The 12,999-nt window shown below is 36.1% G+C and overlaps 1 pseudogene; it reads left to right on the forward strand.

Moving 5' to 3' along the window:
- The first annotated feature begins 9,856 nt into the window (after positions 1-9,856).
- On the forward strand, positions 9,857-11,125 carry LOC120767780 (annotated as a pseudogene).
- Positions 11,126-12,999: the final 1,874 nt, after the last annotated feature.

Consider the following 12,999-nt stretch of genomic DNA (forward strand, 5'->3'; position numbering starts at 1 on the left):
GAAATAAGCCAAAGCAACTATTCCAGCTTTGGAAGACAACATTTCCGAAGAAATTCGGGCTATTCTGGCTGAAATGCTCGAAAAAGTTGCCCAAAATTGGACTTTCCGAATGGACCACCTAAGACGCAGCCGCGGTCAACATTTAAATGAAATTATCTTCAAAAAGTAAATGTCATGAACCAATCTAACGTTTCAAATAAAGAACCGATGAAATTTTGCAAATTTTATGCGTTTTTTTTTTTAAAAAAGTTATCAAGCTCTTAAAAAATCACCCGATAGTTGTGTTCACCTAACGGTTGTACGTATGACCTAAAACTAAGCGAGATTGATATAGGGTTATACATATACAAATGATCAGGATTGCGAGAAAAGTCGAAATCCGGTTGACTGTCTGTCTGTCCGTCCGTGCAAGCTATAACTTCAGTAAAAATTGAGATATCTTAATGAAACTTGGTATACAGGTTACTTAGTACAAACAATTTCGAGTTCGTCGATGAGCGTAATCGGATCACTTCCACGCCCACAAATCGCCATTAACCGAAAACTTATAAAGTGCCATAACTAATGACTAAATTAAGATATAAAACTCGCTCACTCCTCTTTTAACGGTACTAAAAGTACGATAAATCAATACGGGATAGTACGACAAGGCTTTACAGGAGCCGGGGTAAAAATTGGACCATGGGCGTGGCACCGCCCACTTTTTTGTGAAATCCCATATCTCGGGACCCGACTAATCGATTTCGACAAAATTTGGAACGTGGCAATTTTTTCATATTCTTATATCTTTGTGAAAATTATTGAAATCGGAAAATAACCACGCCTACTTCCGATATAGCACAATTTCAAATTCCACTTAATTCTTTTACTTTCCAGTACACAAATCAAGAAGCAATTAATATCTTGGGATTTTGCTCGAATAATGCCTTTAGTGTATGCCCCCTTATAGCAAAAAAGTGTTCAAATCCAACCAAAACTGTTCAAGACCCTAGGTGCCGAATATGTGGAGCCAGTACCTATAGTTGACTTTTGATCGAAAATATCGGTCAATGTGTGATATATACAATAGAAATTCAGACATAATCCGTTTCCTGCAGTAATAATTCTGTGTATCCAAAATGGGTGGAATCGGGTCAATACTTCCCTAAGCCCCCATATATCTAATATAACCATTTTCGAACTTCCTGGTGACTTTGTATCCCATATATCGGTCAATATTTGAGTTATCTCAATGAAAATTTCAGAACGTATTTTACTCATAACATTACAAGTATATCATTGTGCCTGAAATGGATACAATTGGGCGAGAACTAGCCCTAGCCGCCACATAAACATTACCAGGATTTTCAAATATCCGCCTATTTTTGTATAGTGACTATGTATGGGTGTATAATGATTTTGGTTTTTCTAACAAATCTTATACCGAATATATATAGTGTCTGCATATTTAAAATGGCGATTCCGATCCTCTGGTTGACGTTTTACATCGTAAGGTATTTCCCTGGCTTTGGTTCTAGCAAGTTGCGAGAGTATAAAATGTTCGGTTGCACCCAAACTTAACCCTTCCTTACTTGTTATTTTTATAATTTTAAAATTCTTCATTTATTTTTCAAAATCTATGCTGTCCCCATGAAAGTATTCCCCCTTAGCCACAATACTCTTGTACCAACGTTTTTTCCAATCCTCGAAAAAGTTGAAGTCAACTTCCGGAATAGCTTTCAATGCGCGTAGCGATTCACATTTAATGTCTTCAACTGACTGAAAATGGTCTCCCCGGAGCGGTCGTTTAAGTTAGCTGAATCAGGCGAATACGGTGGTTGCGTCTCAATATTAAAACAAGTAAGGAAGGGCTAAGTTCGGGTGTCACCGAACATTTTATACTCTCGCATGATAAAGTGATAATCGAGATTTCATTATCCGTCATTTACATATTTTTCAAATACCGTATTCGTGTAAAGTTTTATTCCGCTATCATCATTGGTTCCTAATGTATATGTATATTATACAGAGAAGGCATCAGATGGAAGGCCTGGTTGCAGCTTCCTTCTGCCATTTCTTCCGTAAAATTTAGTGTTTCTGACGTTTTTTGTTAGTCGGTTAACGCACTTTTAGTGATTTTCAACATAACCTTTGTATGGGAGGTGGGCGTGGTTATTATCCGATTTCTTCCATTTTTGAACTGTATATAGAAATGCCTGAAGAAAACGACTCTGTTGAGTTTGGTTGACATAGCTATAGTAGTTTCCGAGATATGTACATAAAACTTGGTAGGGGCGGGACCACGCCCACTTTTCCAAAAAAATTAAGTCCAAATATGCCCCTCCCTAATGCGATCCTTTGTGCCAAATTTCACTTTAATATCTTTATTTATGGCTTAGTTATGACACTTTATAGGTTATCGGTTTCCGCCATTTTGTGCGCGTGGCAGTGGGCCGATTTTGCCCATCTTCGAACTTAACCTTCTTATGGAGCCAAGGAATACGTGTACCAAGTTTCATCATGATATCTCAATTTTTACTCAAGTTACAGCTTGCACGGACGGACGGACAGACGGACGGACGGACAGACAGAAATCCGGATTTCGACTCTACTCGTCGCCCTGATCACTTTGGTATATATAACCCTATATCTGACTCTTTTAGTTTTAGGACTTACAAACAACCGTTATGTGAACAAAACTATAATACTCTCTTTAGCAACATTGTTGCGAGAGTATAAAAAAAAACTCACTAAAAATCAATGTTGTATACGACGGTGGATGATCGGTGGCATAACCCACAGTTAAGTGAAAATTTATATCTTGGTACTTAATCTACAGATATCAATCCACTTCGGTATGTACATAATATTATCCTGACATTCTTACATTACAGAGTGAAAACAGGCAAAATCAGAAGAAAACCACGCCTAATTTCCACATAACACAATTTGAAATTCTAGTATATTTTATTGCTGACTTTTTGCCGAAAATGTCGGTGAATCTGTGAGATATATTATTGAAATTCGGGAAAATTTTTATTCGAATCATTAGTTGCCTTATACCACCCACAATGTGGGAGTTATGTTAAAGAAATGGAGAGATATTTGTCCAATAACAGTGTTTTTTGTGCCTAAAATCGATAAATTATAACTTATATTCAGAATTTTGAAATATACGGCTGACTTTACTCCACATATATGTAAGGTTTCAAATATAACAATTGATGCAATCAGCCCCTCCATTTCGCTGCCTCCAATATATCGTACTATACTTGTATATGATGATTTCGGACTTTCCACCTGCCTTTAAACCGTTTAGTTTGGTCAAAATGTGTGATATTTAATGAAACTAAGTGGACATTTTTCTTAAAAGTTATTACATTATATTAATTGTTTGGTGCTCAATATAACGGAAATTGGTCTTGATCTAAATCTCAAATCCCTAATACAATGAATTTCAGTGTTTTGATCGACGTTTTGCCCGTCAACTCAATATATGTACATACATATAGTAAATTAAGTTTAACAACTTCGGTTACACGAAGTATGGCGAATTTTGCATTTTCACCGGCTAGGTTTTTGTTGCGTTATGTTGACCTCACTTATGCTGACAAGGTCAGTAATTATGAGTGTTTATTTAGTTTTGACAGCTGTTTTGATAAGACGCGTTTTGGTTGTACTTAGTCCGCGATGACCCAGATCTGCTCCAGAGGGTCATGACTGTTGACGAATCAAGGGGTTATGGCTATGATATGGAAACCAAAGCGCGTGAAGTTATGTCGAATGTGTAGGTTTTGCTAGCAGTTTTCTTCCGTTAAAAGATCGTCGTGCATAATAAGTTCTCGCCAAAGGGTGGTACGGCCAATAAAGAATATTACCAGCAAGTCAATATACTTATACAATCTTCGCTGATGGGAAGTAAAATATAGTAATAAACAAGTAAGGAAGGGCTAAGTTCGGGTGTCACCGAACATTTTATACTCTCGCATTTACATATTTTTCAAATACCGTATTTGTGTAAAGTTTTATTCCGCTATCATCATTGGTTTCTAATGTATATATTATATAGAGAAGGCATGAGATGGAATTCAAAATAGCGTTATATTGGAAGAAGGCGTGGTTGTGAACCGATTTCACCCATATTTCGTACATGTCATCAGGGTGTTAAGAAAATATTAAACACCGAATTTCATTGAAATCCGTCGAGTAGTTCCTGAGATATGGTTTTTGGTCAATAAGTGGGCGACGCCACGCCCGTTTTCAATTTTTAAAAAAAGCTTGAGTGCAGCTTCTTTCTGTCATTCCTTCCGTAAAATTTAGTGTTTCTAACGTTTTTTGTTAGTCGGTTAACGCACTTTTAGTGATTTTCAACATAACCTTTGTATGGGAGGTGGGCGTGGTTATTATCCGATTTCTTCCATTTTTAAACTGTATATTGAAATGCTTGAAGGAATCGACTCTATAGAGTTTGGTTGATATAGCTATAGTAGTTTCCGAGATATGTACAAAAAACTTAGTAGGGGGCAGGGCCACGCCCACTTTTCCAAAAAAGTTACGTCAAACATGCCCCTCCCTAGTGTGATCGTTTGTGCCAAATTTCATTTTAATAACTTTATTTATGGCTTAGTTATGACACTTTATAGGTTTCGGTTTCCGCCATTTTGTGGGCGTGGCAGTGGTCCGATTTTGCCCATCTTCGAACTTAACCTTCTTATGGAGCCAATAAATACGTATACCAAGTTTCATTACGATATCTCAATTTTTACTCAAGTTACAGCTTGCACGGACGGACGGACAGACGGACGGACGGACGGACAGACGGACGGACAGACAGACATCCGGATTTCAACTCTACTCGTCATCCTGATCACTTTGGTATATATAACCCTATATCTGACTCTTTTAGTTTTAGGACTTACAAACAACCGTTATGTGAACAAAACTATAATACTCTCTTTAGCAACTTTGTTGCGAGAGTATAAACATAGGGAGTCTATGACCTTCGAAGTGAGTTAATATGAATTCAAAATTGATTGTAATCCATTCACGATTGCGTCCCCTTCGCTTTCGCTACATTTGATTGAAATATTTTTCCTTCTTATTAACTTTTAATTATTCCGATACAATAGGACAAAATATTTTTGACTGAAAGTCTACGTATGAACTGATTTGGACATTGATTTTCAAAATCGTACAAAACAAATTTGCTTCACCCAATATCACCAAGCAAATTTTATACAGATGTGATGAGAGCATAAAAAGGAGCTCTACATCGTATTTGACATATTCTTCAAAAACATTGAAGTAGTAAGTGAGAAAGTAGTTTGTAAAGTTAATTAAGCATTAGAAACATTTCTATCAGGGTGTCCATCACCCTTTTACCCATGATCCCAGTTTTCCTCTTAGCGGCCCTGGCTAATGCTAAGTGTACAACATTAACTTCTCGATTATGTACAATAACTACTTTAAGCAGATTTAGAAGTTCTCTTAAGGAACTGTAAACTATATTGTTGGCACCGTGTAATTTAATCTCTCTGTCTTCTTACCGCATCACCGAAAAATAATTCACAAAACAAACAAAATGGAATAAAAAAGAATAAAAATTTCAATACTAAATACCACAAACGATTATGTTAAATTGTTAAATGATAAAAATGAGTTGAAATATGACAAGTGTCCTGTCATTAGCCAAACAATTAACATATTTAAACGGCATACGACAACAACAGCAAAATTTGAGAGTGAAAAAAGTTTCGAACATACAAAATGCCGGCAGACATGCAAACCGCCACCTCATATCTACCTGCCGAATGGACGGACGGACGTTGAAAACAAATCGGCTAACCGGTGAATGAATAAGTGTGCAAATGCCAGCAAACAGCAAAAACAATGCCGCAACGAAACAACGAACGAAATGAAATAAAGCAACAGGCCACGGCACCGAGACAGAGAAGTAAATTGTCAATAACTCATGCGCGCCAACAGCGATGGACGGGCGTGTTTTTCAGCAATCGCCGATGATTGTTTGTCCGTTGCAACTGTGCGGTGCCTCCCGCTTGCCGTTTGGCCACCGCTGGCCGCCTGTCGGAATGCCGGTTAGTAGCTGCAGTTAGGCTGCAGCAGCTACAGCAGCTGCAGCGGCTAACAAGTGATACTCGGCGCTGTTAAAACATCATTAATGGTGATAATTAGCCTTTCGATCGTCGTGCGCTAAATGCTAAGCCTTCCGCTGTGCGCAGTTTGTTTACGCAGCTGTTGTGCATTTTTATTGACGATTTATTGCCGTGCATTACATCATCATATGCGCAAAGATAAAAAAAAAGAATAATTATGAGTACTAATTTTAATAAAAATGTTATGCTGATAGTTTTAACCTTAATGTACCGAAAATAATTTATAACCAAATACAGTCTGATGACAAACTATTCAAAAACTTGCATAGAAATCGCAACCTTCATTTGATGAGGTCACGCTTCAATTAAGGAGCCAAACAAGTATTGATTTTGTTACTGTGACAGCAAAAAAGTTTCTAAAGCTATTATTGAGAATTCTGCTGTGAGAATAATTCTTGAAAGGTGCTATATACACGTGCGTTCGGGTTGCAACCGGATAATCTCATTTCCTTTTTCTCAAAGCTCTTTAGAAATTTCTCATAATATTTTAATAAGTATAAGATCTTTAACTCCTCAGAAATATACTTTCAAATATTCTACTTCGGTATTCATTTTAAAGCTTTGCTTAGGGAATTCACGATTTCAAAATGTTCAGAACAGCACAGAGCGATCCGACCTAAATACACCTCGAAACTGATTTACCATTCGACATACGATATGAATTCGCGGAATGATTCATTTTCCATCGGCATTGTATAGTATATTAACCACCACGCCAAGCAAAACTTGCTTTATAATCACCTAATTTCTAAAATTACGGCTTTGACGGGAGCCGCAGCAATGCTACGGGAGTAGCGTAGCTTTTCAAACTCTGTTTATAACTAATATCATTGATCCTCAGCGAAATGTGTTAAGACCTTTACTTTCTGCTTTGTATTATTAATTAAAAATATAGTAAAAATTAGTTTAAAATGAAAACTGGCAATAGTTCTGACCATTTCAAAAAACCGAAGTAACACGGGCATTCTTTGGCTTTTCTATGCACTTTCATATTAAATTGCCATAGTTTTTCCTTAGTCGTTTCGCTAAGGTTACTATTAGACCTTGATATATAGAGCTTTGGGCCAAGACACTCGTCAGTTTTGCAAGTATACATAAGTCCGGAAATCCGTGCAATTTAATTTTTTAAAAGAAGAAACTCCAGAGTTTAATAACTAATAATGATTTTCGGATATCTGTAGACGAAACAACAAACCAACAGCAACGACGGGTCACGAAGTTTACTTTCGGCGTATTGACGAGTGTTTTACATGAACTAAAAAAACTAATTTATTCAATGTTGCAACTGTTGCTGCTGCCAATGCTATCGCTGTAGCAGCCTTTGCTGACGACAGTTTGTCGTTAACTTGGCTAAACGGAGAGTTAAACTTTATATTCAATTCAGCACGTTCAATTACTATCTTTTTCCATCTATTTCAGTATAGGTTTTCAGTTAACAAGGTCCTAATAATTGCGACGAATGCGACAAGTCTCCATCACGGCGCAATGAATTTCAGCGCATGCTGCCTGGTGCACCTCTATCAGAGCACCAGAAGATGTTCAAGTCACACAGTTTAAGTACAGTCCTTGCTTATAAAGCAGGACTTTTATAGCCTTACAAATGTTATTGTAAAACTGAAAATTTGTCGTATAGAAATAAAAGAAGCATTCGCCTTGCGAAGAACTACAAGCATCTCTACTGAAAAACGAAAATCTTTTGTATTTGACAATTTAAAACATCATTTAATAATTTATTGAAATCGTAACAATCTTCAAAAAGAATAATAAATTTGAATTTTTTACATTGTAAAATAAAATGTTCACATGATTTATTTATATATTTACGAAAAAAAAAACAAACAATAAAGACGTTTAAAATATATATCTCAGAATTTTGTTTTATTTTTGCGCATATTTGAATGCATATTTTTGAGGTGTTTGGTCATATCGTAAGCTCTTGTTCTCATATTTTCGCCAATAAAGTCCTACTTTGGTTATAAAAATGAGATCACAATACTCCCAAAATCACCACAGTTAAATCATCGAATCTAAATTCACAGTATTGATCTCTCTCACCGACCAAAAACTTTAAGTGATTAAATTACATTTATTTATTGAAAGAAAACATTGCAATGTCGTATTTTGTTATAAAAGACGTCTTGTTTACTTTTTTCTCTTTGGAGTGTATAAATCAGCTGTGATGTTATAAATTTCCCTACTAAATTAGAATCGCACAGAGAGATTTCAAGTTGATTATTTTAAAATCTCCTCGCTGCCGAGAAAACAAGTGAAACGGTGAAATCTTGCTAGATTATACATCATCATTAACAGCCTTATTCTCGTGCCCTCACAAAATTCAGCACCCTATTGTGAGGTTCTCCGTATGCTGAGGTGATTTCAAAAGCACAAATGCTCACAATTATCTCACAAATTTGTGATGTCTGAAAGCAAACCTCACAATGTAAAATCGATTGTGTTTGTTTTGTTAATTTGAATATTATTAAAGAAATTTGCAATTATTTTATTTAAATAGAATAGGGAAAGTATTTCAAAGGCATTATCTGTTATATATATAAGTACATATGTAAGTATTTGCCTGTTACAATAAATATGTACCTTCATGTGGTGATTTTTTTGTGCTTTGTTCTTGTGAGGTTTGAGCAAGAATAATCTCAGAATAGGGCTGTAAGTGTCGGTCAGTACATGGTATAAACTGACCAAAACTAACTCACCACAAATGCCGAAAAACTATTTAATCAGCTTATTTCCATTGTACAAACGTACGCAATTCATTTTTATTCTCTTGCAACATGCTGCCACAGGATATAATACTATTGTTCACCCAACGGCTGTTTATATCACCTAAAACTAATCAAGGTAGATGTAAGGTTATATATTAATATATAAATGATTATTATGACGAGACGAGTTGACGTTCGGATATACGTCCGTCTGACTCTTCAAGTTGTACCTTGAGATATCTTAATTAATATAGTACACGTATTCTTAGCCAAAACACTAAGGACGAGCGCGTAGATGGACGTAATCGAACCACTGCAACGCCCACAAAACGCCATTACACGAAAACCTAAAAAGTGTCATAACTAAGCACTAAATTAAGATATAGAACTGCGGACAATCGCAACAGACAAAGCACTGGTGCGCTAAATATTTTTTTCAAAGTGGGCGTGGCCCCATCCTCTAAATAGTTAAGTATACTTATCATCAAAACCACTATGAATATTGGTGAAATCAAATAATAACCACACCTACACCACATATAAAAATTATGTTGAAAAAAATTACTAAAAGCGCGATAACTCATTAAAACAAAGCTATTAGCATTATTAATCAAAACCAGGATGGCAAGGAAGTCCCCTATAGGAGCCAGTGTAAAAATTATAAAAATGGACGTGGCACCTCTCAACCAACAGGGTATATTAAGTTTGTCACGATGTTTGTAACACCAAGAAAGTAGCGTCGGAGACCCTATAAAGTATATACAGTAGAATCGCGCAAAAGTTAACTCGCGAGAAAGTTAAACCTTCGGCTAAGTTTACCGATTTTGAGCGTCCACGTACTGCTCTAAAAAGTTAACTTAGGGTTAACTTTTTTGAGCTTTTCTATTTTTTCAAGCCCAACCGTTTGTTTGGCAAGAAAAACAAGCTCGGTTATTCCCCTCATTGCTATGTATTCCCCGAATTTCTATGTAAAAATTATAGTCGGTATCGCGAGGTACATATATACGTAGTGTGTCATGAGCGTTTAAACTTGCGAGTTGTTTATGGTTAGTGTGTTAAAAAATGCCAACAAAACAGAGAAAATCATTGCAGATCAGATTAAATTTGCATCAAAAAGCTGAGATTTTAAGAAAACTCGATGAAGGTATTCATGGAAATCGATTGGCGTTGGATTATAATGTATCTAAGGCGGCCATCTCAAAAATAAAGAAAAAACGTCATGAAATTTTGGAGGCAGTGGCAAACACACATGAAGTTGCAACCAAGAAAAGTTTACATAAATCGGAATATCCCGTTCTTGAGGCAAGGTTGTATAAATGGTTCTTAAGCCAAAGACAGCGTGATTGTGCAATGAGTGGTCCAATTTTAAAGGCAAGAGCCAAGCTCGAATTTGCCAAATTGCACACAGGAAAACAATTTCAAAGTGATGGATGGCTTGCAAATTTCAAGAAAAGATTCGGTATTCGCCACTTAAAAATTTGTGGGGAAAGCCTCTCAAGGGACAAGTCAGGAATAACACCGTTCATTCATAATTTCCGGGCAAAAATGAATGAAATAGAAATTTCGGACATGCAGCTTTATAACGAAAATGAATCTGGATTATTTTATCGTTTCCTGCCCGATAAAACATTTGTCGCGGCAAACGAAAAGACGGCACCTGGCCGAAAAATAGCAAAGGATACAATCACATTTATGTTGTGTGCGAACGCATAAGTTGAAACCATTGATAAGTGGTAAATCCGCAAACCCCTGTTGCTTCAAGGGGTTTGAAAACCCATTGGAATATGCTAACTCGCAAAAGTCTTGGATGAATTCAGAGCTATTCTTCCGCTGGTTCCATCATTCCTTTATTAAGCAGGTAAATTTATTTTTTCTATCCTTTAAAATTTTTAAGTGTGCCAAAATATTTGTCAGGTTCGCAAATTTTCTGCTGAAAATAATTTACCACCAAGGGCATTATTGCTGATTGACAACTGTACTGCACATAAGCCAATTGACAAGTTACAGTCAGATGATGGAAACATTGCGGCAATGCTTTTACCACCTAACGTGACAGCTGTTTTGCAGCTCATGGATCAAAATCCCATAAGACTAGTCAAGTTAGAATACCGGGCTAAACTGTTATGGAACATTGTAGCACAAGAAAACATTCCGGTTGAGAATATTTTGAAAGGGCATTCAATTCGTGATGCCATTTTGCTTCTTAAATCAGCATGGGATGAATTGCCAAGAGCTGTGCTTGAGAAAGCTTAGAAAAATGAAACAGTGGGTCGATGATCAATACAACATTGAAGACAAAATTCCACTGCTTACATTGATTTGATTATATAGTTCTCACGATGATACACTTCTAGAGGTGCAATCGTTATTGTCCAAGCTGGGTGGTGTTGACATCAGCAGTGAAGAAATCGAAAATTGAAACGACGATCAAAATACGGAAGACGATGAAGATTTCGAAGTGTCTAACAATGAAGATGAAGAACCAGTTGTCGAGGAAGATATGCAACAACAGAAAGTCAGTTTTTCCGAAGCAGTTGAATGCATCAATACCTTGATAAAGTGGTATGAAAACAATAATGATGCAAATCAGATATCACATCTTATTAATATGCGTACGAAAATTGTCAGGAGCTATTACACAAAAGAAAAGAAACAAACAAGTCTCGACCGCTTCTTTAAACCAGCCCTTATATGTATAATGTGAAAAAGTACAAACTAAATCTAAGTTTATGTTGAACGTATTATATCACCAAAATTATGTTTATTTCCGTGTTTTTTTTTCAAAATCGAAGCCCCTTTGGAAAAGTTAATATTTCGGAAAAGTAAAATACCCTTGGTACATTTTGGTTAACTTTTTCGCGATTCTACTGTATATAAATGATCAGTATGTTGAGCTGAGTCAATTTAACCATGTCCGTCTGTCTGTCTGTCCGTCCGTCCGTCCGTCCGTCCGTCTGTATATATACGAACTAGTCCCGAAGTTTTTAAGATATCCTTTTGAAATTTTGCAAACGTCATTTTCTCATCAAGAAGCTGCTCACTTGTCGGAACGGCCGATATCGGATCACTATCACATTACAATTATTGCTATTGTATGCTATTGAAATGGGCGAAATCGGTTGACAACCACTTTAGAGTATACTGAATATCAAACATCAATAAAGTTATTAATGTAAAAATTTGCACAAATTGTGTCCTCAAGGCATTTAAAATTGTCGAAAACGAACTATGAGTAGAAATGAGTAAAATCGGGTCAACACTTCTCTAAGTCCCATATATCTACTCTAAATATTTTCTAACTTCCGGGTCACTTTACATATAACGCATCTATCGGTCAATCTGCAAGAATTCTAAATAATAATCCGAAAGAATGGATGAGTTCACGGCAATACTTTCAAGTTCAATTTCAAGGCTTGTCAACACCTGAAAGTATTTAGCAGGCTGTGATTGCAAGTTTCAAGAGTATGAAGTATTTGGTTATACTCGACTCGACTCGATGCATCTAAACTCAACACATTTATCTCATTAGGCTCAAACACACCATAATTAACTCACTAATACTAACTCACCACATATAAACCCACCACACTTAAAAGCAATCTAAAATATCTTTGACATCTGAAAAACAAACAACTGTTGACTTTCAGCCCTTTTCTCATGCCCTCACAAAAATCGTCACCCTTATTGTGAGGTTTTACGTATGCTGAGGTGATTACAAAAGCTCAAATGCTCACAATTTCCTCACAAACTTGTAACCTCACAATCGGCTGTGTTTGTTCTGTCAATTTCAATTTTTTAGAGAAATTTGCAATTTATTTATAGAACTAGAATGGAGGAACTATTCATCCAAAGGCGTTATCTATTATAAGTATACATATACCTGTATTTGTCTATTATGCTGTTTAGTTGAATTAACTATATTTAAACTCACCACACTTGAATTTTTGCGGTTAAAACCAGGACTAATGAGAAATATTATTGATCGTATTTTCTACCAAGGACCATAATTGTTTTTGTAAATTCACCAACTGACATTTTGGTGAAAATAAAACTGTAAAAGAAATAAATTCAGAAATTTGTTGTGCAATTTAATACATCAACGATTTGCATATCAACCAATAGCCCTT

This window comes from Bactrocera tryoni, chromosome 2, assembly GCF_016617805.1.
Source record: "Bactrocera tryoni isolate S06 chromosome 2, CSIRO_BtryS06_freeze2, whole genome shotgun sequence".
In the NCBI taxonomy this organism is placed as follows: domain Eukaryota; kingdom Metazoa; phylum Arthropoda; class Insecta; order Diptera; family Tephritidae; genus Bactrocera; species Bactrocera tryoni.